This window comes from Eptatretus burgeri, chromosome 11 (genome assembly GCF_056783735.1).
Source record: "Eptatretus burgeri isolate ZD-2024b chromosome 11, Ebu_testis_v1, whole genome shotgun sequence".
Taxonomy (NCBI): domain Eukaryota; kingdom Metazoa; phylum Chordata; class Myxini; order Myxiniformes; family Myxinidae; genus Eptatretus; species Eptatretus burgeri.
In genome coordinates this window covers 18,020,594-18,037,029 of record NC_140971.1, presented here as the reverse complement: position 1 = coordinate 18,037,029, position 16,436 = coordinate 18,020,594, and the positions used below count along the sequence as shown (strand labels likewise).

The following is a 16,436-nucleotide window of genomic DNA, read 5'->3' as shown; positions in this document are numbered from 1 at the left end:
AGTTGAGGGGGCGAGTGCTGTGGACAGGTGCACACACAGCTTGGGGGGTTTGAAGGCCCCGGAACCCATAGTGGTGGCGCTAATCCCCAGTGCGAATGTCCCGGTGTGTGTGTTCAGGAGTGAGGCGAAATGTGTGCTGCAACGCGCGCATGGCGTGGGTGAAAGGTTGTGTGTAAAGGAAACCGCGTGTGTGAGTAAAATGATGTGCGAGGTTGCGAGTGGGCCAAAGTGCGTGCCTCCCAGCACACTGTGTGTGAGTGGAACCACGTGTGCGAGGGAAATGGCATGCGTGAGTGAACGGCCGAGTGCAAGGGAGACCATGTGTGTGAGAGAGTGGTATGTAAGGGAGATGACGGTGGGCATGAGTGAACATGCAGCCGTGTCTCCCGGCGTGAGTGTAATGGTAAGATGTGTGAGCGTCGTGACGCACAGGTGTGCGTGGGTCGAATGGCGATGACGACGGTGATAGAAGGACAAAGGCCGAGTAGCGGCCGTAGCTGTAATGGGGACCGCGCCGGGTTTACCCAGCAGCGAGCGCGGGGTTCGTGCCGTGCAGCGCACGAGGCCGCCACGTGCGCGCTTGTGGGAGTGAAGCCCAGTCCATAAACGCCAGCGGTGGATGTTGCCGATCCCGCGGACGGACAGAAGCTCGGCTGGATTACGGATTTGGACCGGACGGGTTCTCCACACGAGTGTGTGTTAAGCTCCAATGGGCAGAGCACATGTGTTCGTGTGGGGAACCCCTCAAAACGCGAGGCTTGTTTTTTTGATGCACAGTGTGACGTCATGGCTGCACGTAGGGTTGGAATCCGGCAGGAGGGTGAATCCCTGCCGGATGGTACCGTCCGAGAAGGGACGAGTTACGAGAACAGCTGCCATGACGTCACGGGGGAAGAGCGCAGGTTGCGAGTTTCCGCGCTGGTGCACGCGCATTTGAAAAAAAACAAAAACAAAAGCAAGCCTCGCTTTCGGGTGAACAGGATTCTCGAGGCAGGAGGTGAGAAACCTCCCTGTCCTGTGCACAGGATGAACACTAGTTAGGGAGATGGGTTCGTGATAGCTTGACCGGCTTCATGGGGCAGGGGAAAGTCCTCATGTAGCCCGTGGAATGGATTAGGTAGAGGGATGCAGTTTAGATTAAGGATGGAAGATGGGAAATGGGATTATTTGGAGACAGAGACAGACTTGTGGATGTGCAGTGTGGAAGTAGCTTAGCTACGTAGATTAAAAGGAACGTGCTGTAGTTTAAGGGACGACGTGGGAGCACGAGGTAGTTAGGGGATGTAGTGAGCAGGATGGCAGAATTCAGCGGTGTGTGTTGAAGAGTTGTGAGGTGGAGACATGAGTGAGTGAGGCCAGCGGGTCTGTGTGCATGGAGCAATTGTGGAATGCATGGTGCGATGAGCGATTGGGGGGAGGAGTGACTCCCGCCCAAGGGACCCCGGGGTCAGTGTCGAGTGAGTTAGCTGGGTTAGTTAAATTGACAAAAATGGAGGTCGTTTTGTTGTTGGTTGGAAAGTAGGCTCGATACCCATTTGGAGGGGTGCAGGAGCCCTGTTGACTGGCTGGGAGCGTGGCTGCGAAAGGTGAGTATCGCTGAGTGGGTACCTCGGGCACCGGGCTAGTCAGCCGCGGTAGGTCAAGGCCCCATGGGGGGGCCGGGATAGTGTCGTGGGCACGGGTGCCCCCGCATGATGCGGGGGCCCGGGGCGCCATTGGCCGCGTGGGCAGTGTCGTGGGCACGGGTGACCCTCGGAAACGGGCCCGGGGTGCCAGCCTGCTACGTGAGCGTTTCAGGGGAGTCGCCAGGGAGGGCACTCCCCGGTGTTTAGGGAGCTGGTAGGCTCTTAGGCAGTGTAGTGCCTGGAGATGCCATCGTTACAGAATCGGCAGAGGGTAGTGCCTGCCAAGGGAGCCACACGTCCCAGCCGTGAGAACGTGTGAGGGCACGGGAGCAAAACTTGAGGGCATGGCCCGGAATTTGCGAGTACACCAACACAGATAACGGGAATCTGGGTTGATAGAACCAGTAGATAAGCGAGAGGCGCTTGTTGAAAGCCCCGGGGTAGTTCAAAAGTGAAATGGATAGGGTAGATTAGGAAGTGTACCCCTCCGCACCATCCATCCCTTCGCTCTCGTTGTGGGCCGCTGGACCCACCTTGGGTTACATCGCTGAACTCCGAGGAGGCCATCCTGAGGCTTGAGTTGGGCCTCGACACAGGACGCGAGCTCTCCATATATTCCCCTCCAGGATGGGAACGTAGGGGTTGGGAGTAGGTAGGAGACGATAGGTTAGTCGAACAAGGACGATAAAGGGGGTTTGGAGACGAAATTATAGTGGGGGAGGTAGAAAATAAAAATAAAAACACAAAAAAATAAGTTGGGGCGAAATTGGTTTTGACAAATTCAGGGGGTGGGTATGGACAGATACAGGCAAAGGCGAGAGGTTGGGATGGAGACAGTAGGGTAGGTCCGAGCCCGCCCTCTGAGTGGCCAGCACCACAGCACTCCCCCCACCAACCTCCACTGAAAGGCAAAGGCTGGCCAACTTCATCGGCTGGCTGTGTTACTGCAAGGCCTGTGCCGGCCGGATTGTCTGCTGGTGTTTGCTGCAAGGCCTGTGCCGGCCGGATCGTCTGCCGGCTGTTTACTGCAAGGCCTGTGCCGGTCGGATCGTCTGTCGGCTGTTTTTGCTTCAAGGCCTGTGCCGGTCGATCATCTGCTGGCTTTTTGCTGCAACAGCCCTGTTTTGCCATGCCTTGCCTGACCACCTTTGCCATCCTGCCTGCTGCCCATGTCCACCAGCCCCGTTCTGTTTTGCATTCCCCCCCCCCCTTGTTCATTGCCATGTGCACCAGGATCCTCGTGCAAATTGCAGGGACTGCCCTGTGGGCAGCTGCAACACGGGACTGCACTGGCGGCCTGTGCACCGTTTGTTTGTTCACTGCATTCATTTTAAGAAGGGGGAGGCCTTGGACTGTGCTGAAACAGCCTGGCCCCCTGCTTGTGACTGTTGTTTTTCTTGCAGAGTCCATCGATCCTGGGCCATGAAATAGTGTGAATTATAAGGTTATGTTGTTAAGTTGTGTATTGTATATGAGTGCGCCCCCGGCTTGTAAGTCTTTGCACCGGCAATTTATTTAAGTCGTCCGTATGAGTGGGTTTGTTTAGTTAGTTACTCAGCCCGTAGGTTATTTAGTTTGGGGACACGAATACCATGAATGTCGCACTCAGGGATCCAAAAATAAAACGTACTATGGGAGAACTTACACATGATGGCACACGAAAATTCGGTGACTCGAGACGAGTCTGTAAAAAGGGGAGGGGGTAGTGTTACGGCTGTGGAAATTCGCAATACACCATAAAGGATCCTTAGATCAGTTATGACGATAAGTAATTGTGTAGTTAGATTTCCCCACCGTTGTTTAGAGGGAATTTCCGTGTTCACAGGGCTGTGGTCCTTTGAGTTGGCCGTTTTTCTTTCGCGATCGTTATTTTGGACCGTCCGAAACCGTCGAACGAAGGCCCCGTGGAAGACCTGCAGCAACGCGCGAGTTTTCCCACTGGTTTGTGCTGCCAACGCTGGCATGAGAAGCGGCGAAGAACTCGCTCGCGATTGGTGGACACGGGGTGTGAGGTTGTCGGGAGGGGGAACGCCCCTTTTCGAGGAGCTTCTCGAAAGAGCTTGAAGGGAGGCAGAGCCGAAAAGGGGGTGGAGCGAAGGGGCGGAGCCCCGTGCCAAAAAAGGCGGACCACACGCGGGGCTCGCTCTCTCTTCTTCGTGCTGGATTGCTCTGCTTCCTCTTCGTCGACGTCATCTGCTCTCTTTTGGTGGTCGAGGTCGAACTCGGACTCGCTCTCGACGTTCGCGCTTCCTCTTCTCTTGGTGGTTGTCGGAGGTTCGCGCTCCTTCATCTCTTGGTGGTCGAGGTCGAACTCGGGTTCTCTCTCTGGATAGTCGAGGTCGTCTTCTCCCTCTGGGCACCAAGTCGTGAGGGTTGCAAGTGGTGGTCCAGGGTCGAGGCGCGCACCAGAGGAGAGTGCCGGAGAGAGCTCGCCGACCATCGCACCTCGAGGGTGCAGGTAAGTTGCTACGGTCTCGCGGGACCCGTTCGGTCTCCCAGGTCCCATGTCATAAAGACCCAAGTGGTCCAGCCTGACCCCCTTGTCTGTGAGGGGGTCTTTTCTTGTGTTTCTTTTGGGTTTTTGAATGATTGTTGGCGTGGCGCCGTCCTGTCAAATAAAACTGCTTAAGTGACTGTACATTTATGAATTATATTAGGTCAGAGTGCTTTCCCTTGCTTTTGTTTGCCTGCTTTTGTTTCTATTTGCCTGTATACGTGCTTGCCTGTTGTTCCTATTTGCCTGCTTACGTGTTGTATAATAAATGTCCTTGTGTGAAATGTATCCCGTTCGTCGTCTTTTTCCTGTTTGAAAGTTCCATCTTGCATCACAGAAGGAATTGGTAGTGGGTTTAGACACCCAGTAAGTAATCTGAACCGTCGAGGTCGGCGATAACTCCGCTCGGTTATCCCCTAAGCACGGAATGAGCCGCTTGAGCGGTTCGTGTCCGGAGACGACCTGCGGCGTGGTACAACTCCTCGGTACGCTACCCGCGTGGGTACTTAGGTATATCGACATTCGGCGATTCACCATATTTTGCGTGGGAATAATGCGGACTGGGTTGTGGTGAGGTTAAACTCCCACCCGTGACTGCCTCCTGGCGGTAGTTCCAGGAGGGTCACGACTGAATTGTCCGTCCGGTGAGCGACGCGGTCGCTATTTGAGTTACGTGACCGATCGCACGTCGGCAGGCGCGAATTCGTAACAATACATTCTGAAGAGAAAGAGATACGTTCTGAAGAAGAAAGAGACACGTTCTGAAGAGAAAGAGATACGTTTTCAAGAGAAAGAGACACATTCTGAAGAGAAAGTGATGCGTTCTGAAGAGAAAGAGACACGTTCTGAAGAGAAAGAGATACGTTCTGAAGAGAAAGAGACACGTTCTGAAGATAAAGTGATACGTTCTGAAGAGAAAGAGATAGTTTCTGAAGAGAAAGAGATACGTTCTGAAGAGAAAGAGATACGTTCTGAAGAGAAAGAGATACGTTCTGAAGAGAAAGAGATACGTTCTGAAGAGAAAGAGATACGTTCTGAAGAGAAAGAGATACGTTCTGAAGAGAAAGAGACACGTTCTGAAGATAAAGTGATACGTTCTGAAGAGAAAGAGATAGTTTCTGAAGAGAAAGAGATACGTTCTGAAGAGATAGAGATACGTTCTGAAGAGAAAGAGATACGTTCTGAAGAGAAAGAGGTACGTTCTGAAGAGAAAGAGGTACGTTCTGAAGAGAATGAGATACGTTCTCAAGAGAAAGAGATAACGTTCTCAAGAGAAAGAGATAACGTTCTCAAGAGAAAGAGATAACGCTCTCAAGAGAAAGAGATACGTTCTGAAGAGATAGAGAGACGTTCTGAAGAAGAAAGAGACGTTCTGAAGAAGAAAGAGACGTTCTAAAGAGAAAGAGTATTACTCATTGTGTGCCTGCCTCCACGGGGTTAAATTTGAGAATAGCCCCAAATAATCCTTTGAAATAGCTTTTGCAGGACTTCTTCAGTAACTTCCTGAAACATTCTCCTTTTTTGTGCGTCCCCGGTGCCTCATCCATAGAATACGCTTTGCTGTGGAGGATGGTCGCCCTCTCGCCGATGCTCCAGTTCTTCTCATTGTATTCATCTGGAGCAAATTTCTTTTTTGTTTTTGGCTAGACAGCACTTCTTCACTTCTCGCTTCAGTTGGAACTTTGTCTTCTGATAATGTTGAGATCTTCTTCCTCACTGGCGAAGATACTGTTTTTATTCTGGCTGCTCGGTGTTGTTGCAAGGTCTTCGGTCTCAGTCTCCGAGGAGGTGTCTTTGCCCTTTTAGTGTCTTTATGAAATGGTTTCCAATCGTTGCTGGGCATTTTAGTTCCAGCCAGCCAGAGGGCTTTCCCCAAAGGTTGGTGTGGCCCCAGATGCTCATGGTCTCTGATGACACTTTGGGTAGTTGTACCAAGAAGGTGAATACCTCAACCTTGCTGAGATGATGAGTAACATCACTCTCCCAGAATAATTACAACACTGAGAATGCAACAGTATTTGGTGTAAGTGTTTCAATATGAATTCAGAGTAAATGTGCATGTTCCCTGACAGTTTTGGAACCTCCTTCATTTCAGGTCCCTTGTGCTTTAACCAGGTTCAACGAGTATAATGACTACTGGAAGAGAAACAACATAATGGATTCAAAAAAATATGGAGGAACTCAGGTGAGTTAAAACTACCATTTTTCCTCTGCCACCAAAGGTGGACGGAAGTTGTTTTTTCATCCCCTTCTGTCTGTCTCTTTTTTTTTCCCCCTCTCTCTCTTTGAGCTGGATATTGCAAAAAGTTATGGACTGATTCGTACGAAACTGAGTGCACAGGTTGGGTGTGTGATGAGGACTAATTGATTCGATTTTGTTGAAGATCTGGATCCGGATCCAGTTACGATAATTTTTGAAGTGATTCTTCAACATTAAGAGATGACCAAACACGATATCTCAAAAAGTTGGGGACAGATTCAGACAAACCTTGCTGGATGAGTTGTGGAGGTGACAAGAACAAGCCGATTAGATTTTGGTTAAGGTGTGAATGCAGATCCGGCCTCTCGGTGGGATAGAAAAGGTAAACTGTTCAGCCTGCTGCAGGAATGCATGCGCTGCACTGAGTGCCGTTCTAGTTTTGTGCTGAAATCTCGATTTATGGAGGAGAGAAATGACAGAGGGCAGCATATTCACAATCTTACCGAGGATCGAAGGCAACAGTGAGACAAAGGCAATTGAAATCCATGAACAAAATATAATCCTTCCAAAATAATCCATGAACAGCTATTTTCCACACTTCAGCTGTTCCTTTTAATTATATGTTTCGAGTTTGAGGTTCTTTGGGAAGACAGGATTTCTCAAAATCAACTTGCAAATGTATGGGGCATGTTGAAAATGTCATGCTTCCTCTTGTTTTTTTCCAATACTGGTAAAGTTATTCAAATTAAACAAAGCACAGTTCACATATTACTTCTTCCTCCCACTGGGTGTTAAGCTTTGTGCTGAAGTTGACTGTTTTGGTGATTGACTGGAGATGAGATTACTGCAGATGAAAATTGGGTGCACCATAATGATCCTGCCAGGAAGAGCGGGCAATGGAGTTCCGCTACAAAGGATCCTCAGCCCTAACTTGGCTCTGTCAGATTCTCATCTCTTCCCAAGCTTAAGGAACATCTTTGTGTACGTTTTCTTGTGGCGACGATGTGAGGGCTGCTGTGAAGCGCCGTTTTAGTCAGCAGGACACAGACTTATATCGTGACAGCATCACAAAACTACTTGAACGTAAGGAGAAATGTGCGGACCGCAGTTGTGATTATGTTAACGACTACACATTCATCATAACAAATACTGATATGAACAACAATCTTCACTCTGTTTCATTTCTTTCCCTGTTTTGGAGAAAAAGACAAGGAGGCCTTTATTATTGACATCTTGTATATTCTTGTTTGTAGTGCTATGAATGAAGGTTTCCCTGATATTTCCTTTTTAATCCAGCTTTCTTGGTTTGTCCACCTGTTTGATTATGTTAATATGCTCCTACAGCATGCTTCCTCAAAGGGCTCTAGACAGGAGAAGAAGAGAGCATTTGAAAAGGATGTGGAAGCATCCAGAAAAAAATCAGTTTCTGCAACGCTGTCAGGAAACACTGGCATCTTATACACGGGCTTTGAAGTCATTGACGACACCGTCAGTCAAAGGAGACAGGTATTCCTTTTATTATTTGCTCTGCATGTGAAGAGAATGTGGTTTCTCTTTTCACTCTTGGAGGAATCTTCAAATATAATTGGATGAACCTCTGCCTTGTGAGGCCCGACATTGACATTTACATGTAACACTTGTGGGGACGATAATTAAATTAGATAGTTTATTGGAAAATTAATTTGTCATTCAAAACGGTTTGTTCTCCATTTGTAATTTATTTTTGCTTGTTGATTTGTTTATTAATATCCTGTTCACTGGTAATTGTCAGTTCAAAAGGTGGTGCAGCATTATCATACTGTTCTTTGTACTGTCTTGTCAGGGTTTGATTCTCGTTCAACCGTCGGAATGGTGCTTCCCAAGCAGGGTGTTGCATCAGGAAGTTCACTGTCCTCTTGGATGGATGTTAACCTGGGGATTTGTCATCTGGCGTTCTCTATTTGATATACTGCATATGATCCCACATTATCTTTAAATACAGAGTTATGAGCTGTTGTGAACACCCTTTCTTCATTCTGAAACTGTAGATTTAGTTCCTAAAGTTATGTTGCTTCCTGAAGTGGCAATGATGTAACTATTGTTTACCACTTCTGTGATGATGTTGTATCATCCCAGCTATGAACTGTCGTCCTGTTGTTTCACCAGCAGGGTGAGGCATTAATGTGTTCCATCCCTCGGATAGACGTTAAACTAACTCTGTATAGACCGTCTTTGCATCCTGGCTTTATTTTGTGCACGTTAAAGATTCCAGAATGTGTTCGTGAAGAGCAGACGAGTTATCACCGTCACCCTGGCAAAATTCAAAATCCCTTGTTCTGTTTTTGTTTGAATATAATGCTTAAGCAATCATTTTTTGTTGATGCTTAACCATGCAGTGCTGTTGGTTTATATAAAGCATGTTTACATTGCAGAATTATTCCCATTTGGTGATGCTGAGGCACAAAGAAGCTTTGAAAAAGGAGGCTCTTTCGACGGTGGATAAAAACAGTGGCAAAATGGATGTCAAGGTAAAGTGAACGAGCATGAGAGAACCAGACTGTTGAATGTGACGAGTAAATGTATGTTTTTGTATTTTTCTTTTTGCAAATTTTTATTTCTGTGAAAAGATTTTATTAGTTTGTCAATTTATACTTTTAATTAAACAATCACGAAGGCTCATAGGTGCTTCTACCTTTACCATGACACAAAGCACATGGATAGACAATGGTCAAATCGAGTGTATTGGATTTGAATCAGGGGGTAACAACGTCATGTCCTCTGTGATGAGGGGGAAACACCAAAGGAGGCAACCCAAAGATTCACTAAAAATATTAATGTGTTAAATCCTAAAATCTGTTGATATTATTTTCACCACAAATATCAAACAAAAGGAGATGATTCCAAAACAATTCCACCAACTGCAGTCTTCAACACTCACTGTTGTCATAACAACAACAAAAATATTCTTAATAATAATGCAAGTTCCCTGACGAGTAACTTCAATGCATGAGGAGGCCATTGGGCCCATCAAAGCCTGTGCTATGATTGCCAACCTGTGGTTGTCCATCCTCTACCCTTTTTAATTGCTGACCGACAAGCAATATATCAGCACGTACCAGTTTGTAAATGTTTTGTGTGACTTGTCCTTGATTCGAACCATCAAACTCCCAGACACTGAGCGTCCACTCTGACCATTACGCCGCCATTTGTGCCAAAGCAGTATGCACTGTTTACATATAGTTTACATATGACGTTGCTTTGCAGCACAAAACGGACATCAAGGATCAGGAAGAGGTTCTTCATGCTCTTTATAAAAAGTCCATCGAACATTTCAACAATGCCAACAAAAAGTTTGCAATGGTATGTACATTTTTATCACAACACACCACAATTCTGTTCTCTGAAAGCTATCATTTCAGTCTGTATCACCGGAAAAGATAAATAAAATATTTTTTATCAAAGTTTAGTTGATAGGAATATGTTTAATGTCGTGGGAAATTACATGCGACTTTAATTTTGAGCATGAGCCGAAGTTCAGAGCTAATTTGCTTTGACCACGACCTGGCAATCAAAATGTCAACCACACCTCATTCCATGTATCAGTTAGCATATTCAAATGGTCTTGTAAACTTCTCATCATGGATTTCTTCAACAAGTACATCCTTCCTCCTTGACCAGGTCAAGCCTCACTGTACATCCATTCTCTCAGCTATTCCTTCTCTGCCCATCTTTCCTCCTCTCCAAATTGTGACTCATCTGACCATGTTCCTGTCAAAGCCAATATCTGTAGCTATTGGAAGGCTAGCCCAATGCCACAGAAGATGGCTGTTTGCACAGGACAACTATCGGGAACTACATTCTGCCCTCTGACAAAATGATTGAGCTGCCATTTCCACAGAATTTGACATTTATTATTCCATCTGCTAATACTGTCACAAAAGCCTTCTCTCTCTCATGCACCTGTTTATCCCACCTTTCTTCGGCTATGCTATACATCCTCTTGGAAATGGTACACTTAAACTTGTGGGGAGGCCATAACAGTGGAGCAGCTTATTTTTCAACATGCAAGGACATTTTCATTGAGGGTAACTTTTGGTGTGTGGCTCACAACAAATGTGCCCATCCTTCAGGAAGCCAGAAAACATAATGTTCCTGATTTCAAAGATGAGCAATTAGCCATTCTTCTTCCTTAAAATTATGGTGGTGCCTTATCAATTTAATCCATACATTTGGTAAGCACACGAATCCACTGTGTGCTTCATGGTACCACATCCCAATGATTGGCAGGCAGTTGCTGCATCTCTTTATGCTCAACAAGACGTCATCAGATGCTTATCTAAAATTGGAACATATTCTTTAATCCCAGAAAATACCGGGCGTAGTGGCGTGCGCCTGTAATCCAGCTACTCGGAGGCTTGGGTTGGAGGATCGCTTGATGACGGGTGCTCTGTACTGGGCCGTGCTATGAGAGGGTGTAGGGCAGCCTGGAATCATGGCGAAACCCAATCCTTATCTGTTTTGTTCTGTAAACCTGTGCCATTACGCCATCCGGCGTAAAACCTGTGCCAAATCAGTATGCGGATCATAACGGATGATCCGCTGTAGCGACCACTAACGGGAGCAGCCGAAAGAAGAACAACAACGTTCTTTAATCCCAGAAAATCTGTTTCATTCTGTCGTTCCACAAGGATCATAAAAGATTTTCGTGTTCCATGATCTGCCTTGTCCAATTTAGTTTGTTTATTTCTACCTTTCTACCTGGGCTGGTGGATAGCCTCTAGGGATGCATACTCGGCTCTGATCTGTATTGCATGGGTGTTCAAACTCGGCCCAAGCTATGCGTTGTCAAGCTGGTGTTTTACAGGCAGGGCAAGGCATCAGTTTGTGTGCTGTCCCTCAGATTGACATTAAACTAGGTGACCCGTCTGACAGCATTCGTTGATGGACTCTCCTTTGTGAATGATGAGGCGAGCTTTCGCCTTAAACCTGTCTAAATTCAAGTTCCTGTTCTCACCTATGGGGGGTGCTGTATCAGTGGCACTGCAGTGCACTTGTTTAACCTACAGCCACTTGCTTCATACAAACAATGGTAACAACCTATCTACCTTTCCTATCTTTCCTATCTTTCCACCCATCAATTACAAACATCATACACTGGAAGAGGTTCATTCTCTTTCAGTTCAATTTGGCACCGTCAACTATGACCTCGCCAAAGTCAAATGTATGAGGAATCCTGGCCTCTCGTATGAGCAGTAAAAACAGTGTCTTCTGTTCTTCCAAGTCTTTCCTTGAAAGATGAGAACTACCCACACCTCACAAAGCTGTTTAGGCATAGCTCATCAAAGTACTACTGTCTCACGTGGGTTGGGGCCCTATCATCCCATCTTCTTCTCCTGGATTCTGTGGAATTCTGAAGCTTTCAACATATTAGCATCTCTTATGATGAGGCAAAAGCACAAGGTCTGTTTCTCTCACGTTGCAAACAGGTTGGTGGCCTCTATTTTTTTTTTATTGCTTCGCTTGTGCTCCAGCTTCATCTGCAGTATTCCATCGCTTTGCCATACGACTCCTCCCAGCTCCTCTGTGATGCACACATTCTCCCAGGAACACTCTCCACTTTAATCTCCCCAAAATCAAGGCTTTCAGCCCATCTCACTTCTTTTGTGACTCTTTTCACACGTTTGTGAAACTGACTTCCGGATATGGTTGAACTGCACTCTTCCCTCCAGGGAATCGAGCAAGTGGTACAGCACCATCTCATGTCTTCCTTCATCCCAACTTCTGAACCGATCTTCCCCATTAACCCACCAAAACCCATGCAACCTTTTCCCTTTCAGCTTAAAGAGTTTCCTCTACTTATCTGTGTCCTCTTTTCTGGTTAATTCATCCTCTTGCTTATAGGGTCCTCCTGTTGACTCATTGCTCCATTGTTCGTACCTTGCCTTTTTCTCCTTGGTCACCATGCTCTTCTCTGAGCTTGTATATAGATAAATCAAATGCAAACTTTTGGTTGATAAAAATCATTTTTTTGCTCAAAACAGACACCATTAACCTCCATGGTGATCCATTAAAATTTCAATCTTTTCACATCAACACATAATCTTCCTTTGAAATATTTTGCCTTTTTTCATTTTTGTTTCTTATTTTCACCATCCTTCATGCACTTAAGAGATTGAAGCAATGTACTTTCTCTTTTTCTGTAAAAAAAAACATTATTGTCATGATTTTGTCATTGTGTGTTCCTTCTGCAGCATTCATTGCTAACCATGATGGAAGATCTGAGCTGCTCGGATAAGAAAGGTAAGAACATCTTCAATAATGCAATTTTATTTTCTTTTATTAAGGCTGAATGGAAGGCCTAGAGGTACGCACACTCACCTCCAAGTTGTCTAGCTTGGGTTCGATTCCCGACCTAGCTAAAAATTCAGTTCAGTGTTTTATAGGAAGCGTGATTCATCAATGTGTGTGCCGTCCCTCGGATAGACGTTAAACAGGCATCCCGTCTGCCAGCATTCATTGATGGATGTTAAAGATTCCATGATGTTCTTCGCAAAGAGTCGGTGAGCTATCGTCGGCACCACGGCCAAATTCCCAATTCCTGCCAGAATAATCGAATGTCAGGCGTAGCCATCCAGTTGATGAAGACTTGGGCGAAGCTTCCCCCAGCTCATGCCATAAGAAAAGTTGGGATAATGGTGGCCAAGTTGTTAGTTTGTCTTCACAGCACAGGACTTTTGAGGTGAAAGATAAACTGAGATGTCAAGTCACAAACTTTGCACCAATTTCAGTAAAAGTGAGATTCTTTATTTTGTCACTGAAGCAGTTTTTTAATTTCACATAATTTTATCAAAACCTTTTGTGACAGAAGTTGTTACAATACAAACGCATTGTAAACAATGTTGAATGCAGAGAGGATCTTCAGCTAAGCAGGTATTACGCCATCAAACTTATTTTGCTTTGGCCGATTTGTTTCCAGTCGAGTCCTGCAGGATGAACAGATTTGTTCCTTAAACTGTTCACATTACCTTCAGAGAGTTCATAGAACATGATACCCCATGCATTGTTCAAGTAAATACTTCAATTTTAATAAAAGAATGATTTTGAATACCGTTTTAAAAATCCGTAATTTTAATGCCACTAAAGCAGTCTTATACATCACCCTTGTACACTGTCCTGTGATGGATGACGATGATAAAGGAATTATTGATCGCGATAGAAGCAGCATTAATTGGCATCGTACATAGCCATGTTGGTGGGCTCATCTTCACCCGGATACTGTACCTTCTCGCATGCTATGCCCTCACATGCTGTACAGCGCCTACAGAAAGTCTACACCCCCTATCAAAATTTTAACCTTTTGTCGCCTTTTAGTCTGGAATATAATTGCATTAAATCAGACTTTTTTTTCTACCTTTATTTACACATCGTAACCCACAACTTCCAAGTGAAAAAGAAATTCCACAAATTTTACAAAATTACTTGAAAACGCAAAACTCGAATATCTTGGTTGGATAAGATGTGTCCACCCCTCTGAGTTAATTAATACTTGGTGGAAGCACCTTTGACAGCAATTACAGCTGTGAGTCTGTTGGGATAGGTGTCTACCAACTTGCACACCATGATTGGGCAATATTTTCCCATTCTTCTGCACAAAACTGATCAAGCTCAGTCAAGTTGCATGGGGAGCGTTGATGGATAGCAATCTTCAAGTCATGCCACAGATTTTTGATTGGATTTAGCTCGGGGCTCAAACTGGGCCACTCAAGGACATTTATCTTTTTGTTCCTTGGCCACTCCAGTGTAGCTTTCGTCGTGCGCTTTGGGTCGTTGTCATGCTGAAAGGTGAACTTCTATCCCAATTTCAGCTTTCTTGCAGAGGGCAGCAGGATTTCCTCTCGGATTTTTCTGTATTTTGCTTCATCCATTTTCCCTTCTATCCTGACAAGTGCCACAGTCCCTGCTGATGTGAAACATCCCCATAATATGATGCTGCCACCACCATGCTTCACAGTAGGGATGGTGTTCTTTGGATTATGTGTTGTATTGGGTTTGCGCCAAACGTAACATTTTGCATATAGGCCAAAAAGTTCCATCTTGGTTTCATCAGACTACAAAACTTTTTTGACACATGGTTTCAGAATCTTCGGAGTGTTTTTTCACATACCTCAAACGGGACTGAAGATGGGCTTTTTTGAGTAATGGCTTCCTTTTTGCCACCCTATTGTATCGGCCAGACTTGTGGAGTGCTCAGGATATTCTTGTCACATGCAGACAGTGACCAGTCTTTGCCATAAATGCCTGTATCTCTTTTGAAGTTGCCATTCGCCTCTTGGTGGCCTTTCTGATCAGTTTCCTTTCTTCGTCATCCAGTTTGGAGGGACTGCCTGATCTAGGCAGGGTCTTGGTGGTTCGATACGCCTTCCACTTCTTAATGATTGTCCTGACTGTGCTCCAAGGGATATTCAAGGCCTTTGAAATATGTTTTTTTTTACCTATCCCTTGATTGGTGTCTTTCCATAACTTTTAGACCATGGGCCAAGCCCAAAAATTATGCTTAGTTTTTGAGTTCCGTGATCTACACCTGAGAAGTACTTACAAGTGTGTTAGGTATGTTAAATAGGTGTGTATTAAACATAAATTACGTGTTCCCACGTTTGAAATTTGCACATTACATTAGGAATGTTCAAAACAAAGGAAAAGTTAAATCCCGTTGTTAAGGACTTTCCTTTCCCTAGCAACGGCGATATTCATTCTTCTTAATCGTTTTCTTGAGAACTAAAATTGAATGGTCAAGCAAACTGGTAATTGTGCAGATCACCAAATGATAGAAGATTTAATTCTGTGAATTTTTTTATATTAAAAAACCATTTGGATGGTCGTTGCTATGAGAAAAATTTCCCGAGCAACCATTTTTGGTGAAACACATAAATTGAATCACTTAGTAAGTTAGGTAAATATTTAGACTCGAGATAGAACTTTTGAATGGACAAGTAATCCTCGTACCCTACCAACCACACATATTCTTATATTTATAATGACCAAAAAAATATTGTGTACTAATCACCTGAGTATTGCATTATGTCTGTTCAGTCCACTCCCTCTTTTTGATAAAATGCATAACTATATATACACAGTCCAACACACACAGATCTTGTTCTTTCATTTTTAAGATCACTATTTACTTGTGACTGTTACATTTTGCTACATTTAACACACACACACACACACACACACACACACACACACACACACACACACACACACACACACACACACACACACACACACACACACACACACACACATCAATCATACAAACAACTCATATATTGTTGGTTTCATTTTAAAATCTTATTCTCTCTATCTCTCACTCTCTGCTACCATTCCCTTTTCTCTCTTAAGCTACATGTATGTTTGTCTTAATCTAAAACTATCTTACATATAATCAAAAGTTACTCAAGAGATACCATTCATGTAACGTTTATATACAAGCTCATTGCTGATGCATACTACTTTCTCAGTCGTTTCTGATATCTTATGCTGTACAGGAATCATACATACATTTTATGATTTATACATGTGAAAGTAATGCTTCCACACAAATGCTGCATAAGCTATTACAGGTATATTACTGTCATTTCATTGCTGAAATTAGCATGTTATTTCCAAGAGGATGTCATGATGTGAATTGTTTTACAAGCATACAATTCTAATTTGCTATGTAAAGTCATTAAATAAAGATTGAATACATATAACTTTGTTCTATAATAAATAGAAATGCCAAATCTTAAAAACTTGACTTGACTGTCCCAACGGAAGATATGTGTTTTATTCCTACTGTTGATCCTGAAGCACAGGGTGGAGCAATTACATACATGTATCACATTATCACTACTCTTTACAACTATACAATGAAACTTAATGTGCAACCTCTTCTTCTTCTTCTTCCTCTTTTGGCTTGCTCCCGTTAGGGGTGGCCACAGCGGATCAACCGTCTCCATTTCACTCTATCCTCCACATCTTCCATTGACACTCCAACCACCCGCATGTCCGCCCTCACCGTATCCATGAACCTCTTCTTTGGCCTTCCTCTTCTCCTCCTGCCTGGCGGCTCCATCTTCAACATCCTTCTCCCGAT

General features: G+C 44.7%; 1 pseudogene; it reads left to right on the top strand.

Moving 5' to 3' along the window:
* Window positions 1-10,669: 10,669 nt before the first annotated feature.
* Window positions 10,670-10,810, top strand: LOC147016593 (signal recognition particle RNA; annotated as a pseudogene).
* The last annotated feature ends 5,626 nt before the right edge of the window (window positions 10,811-16,436 follow it).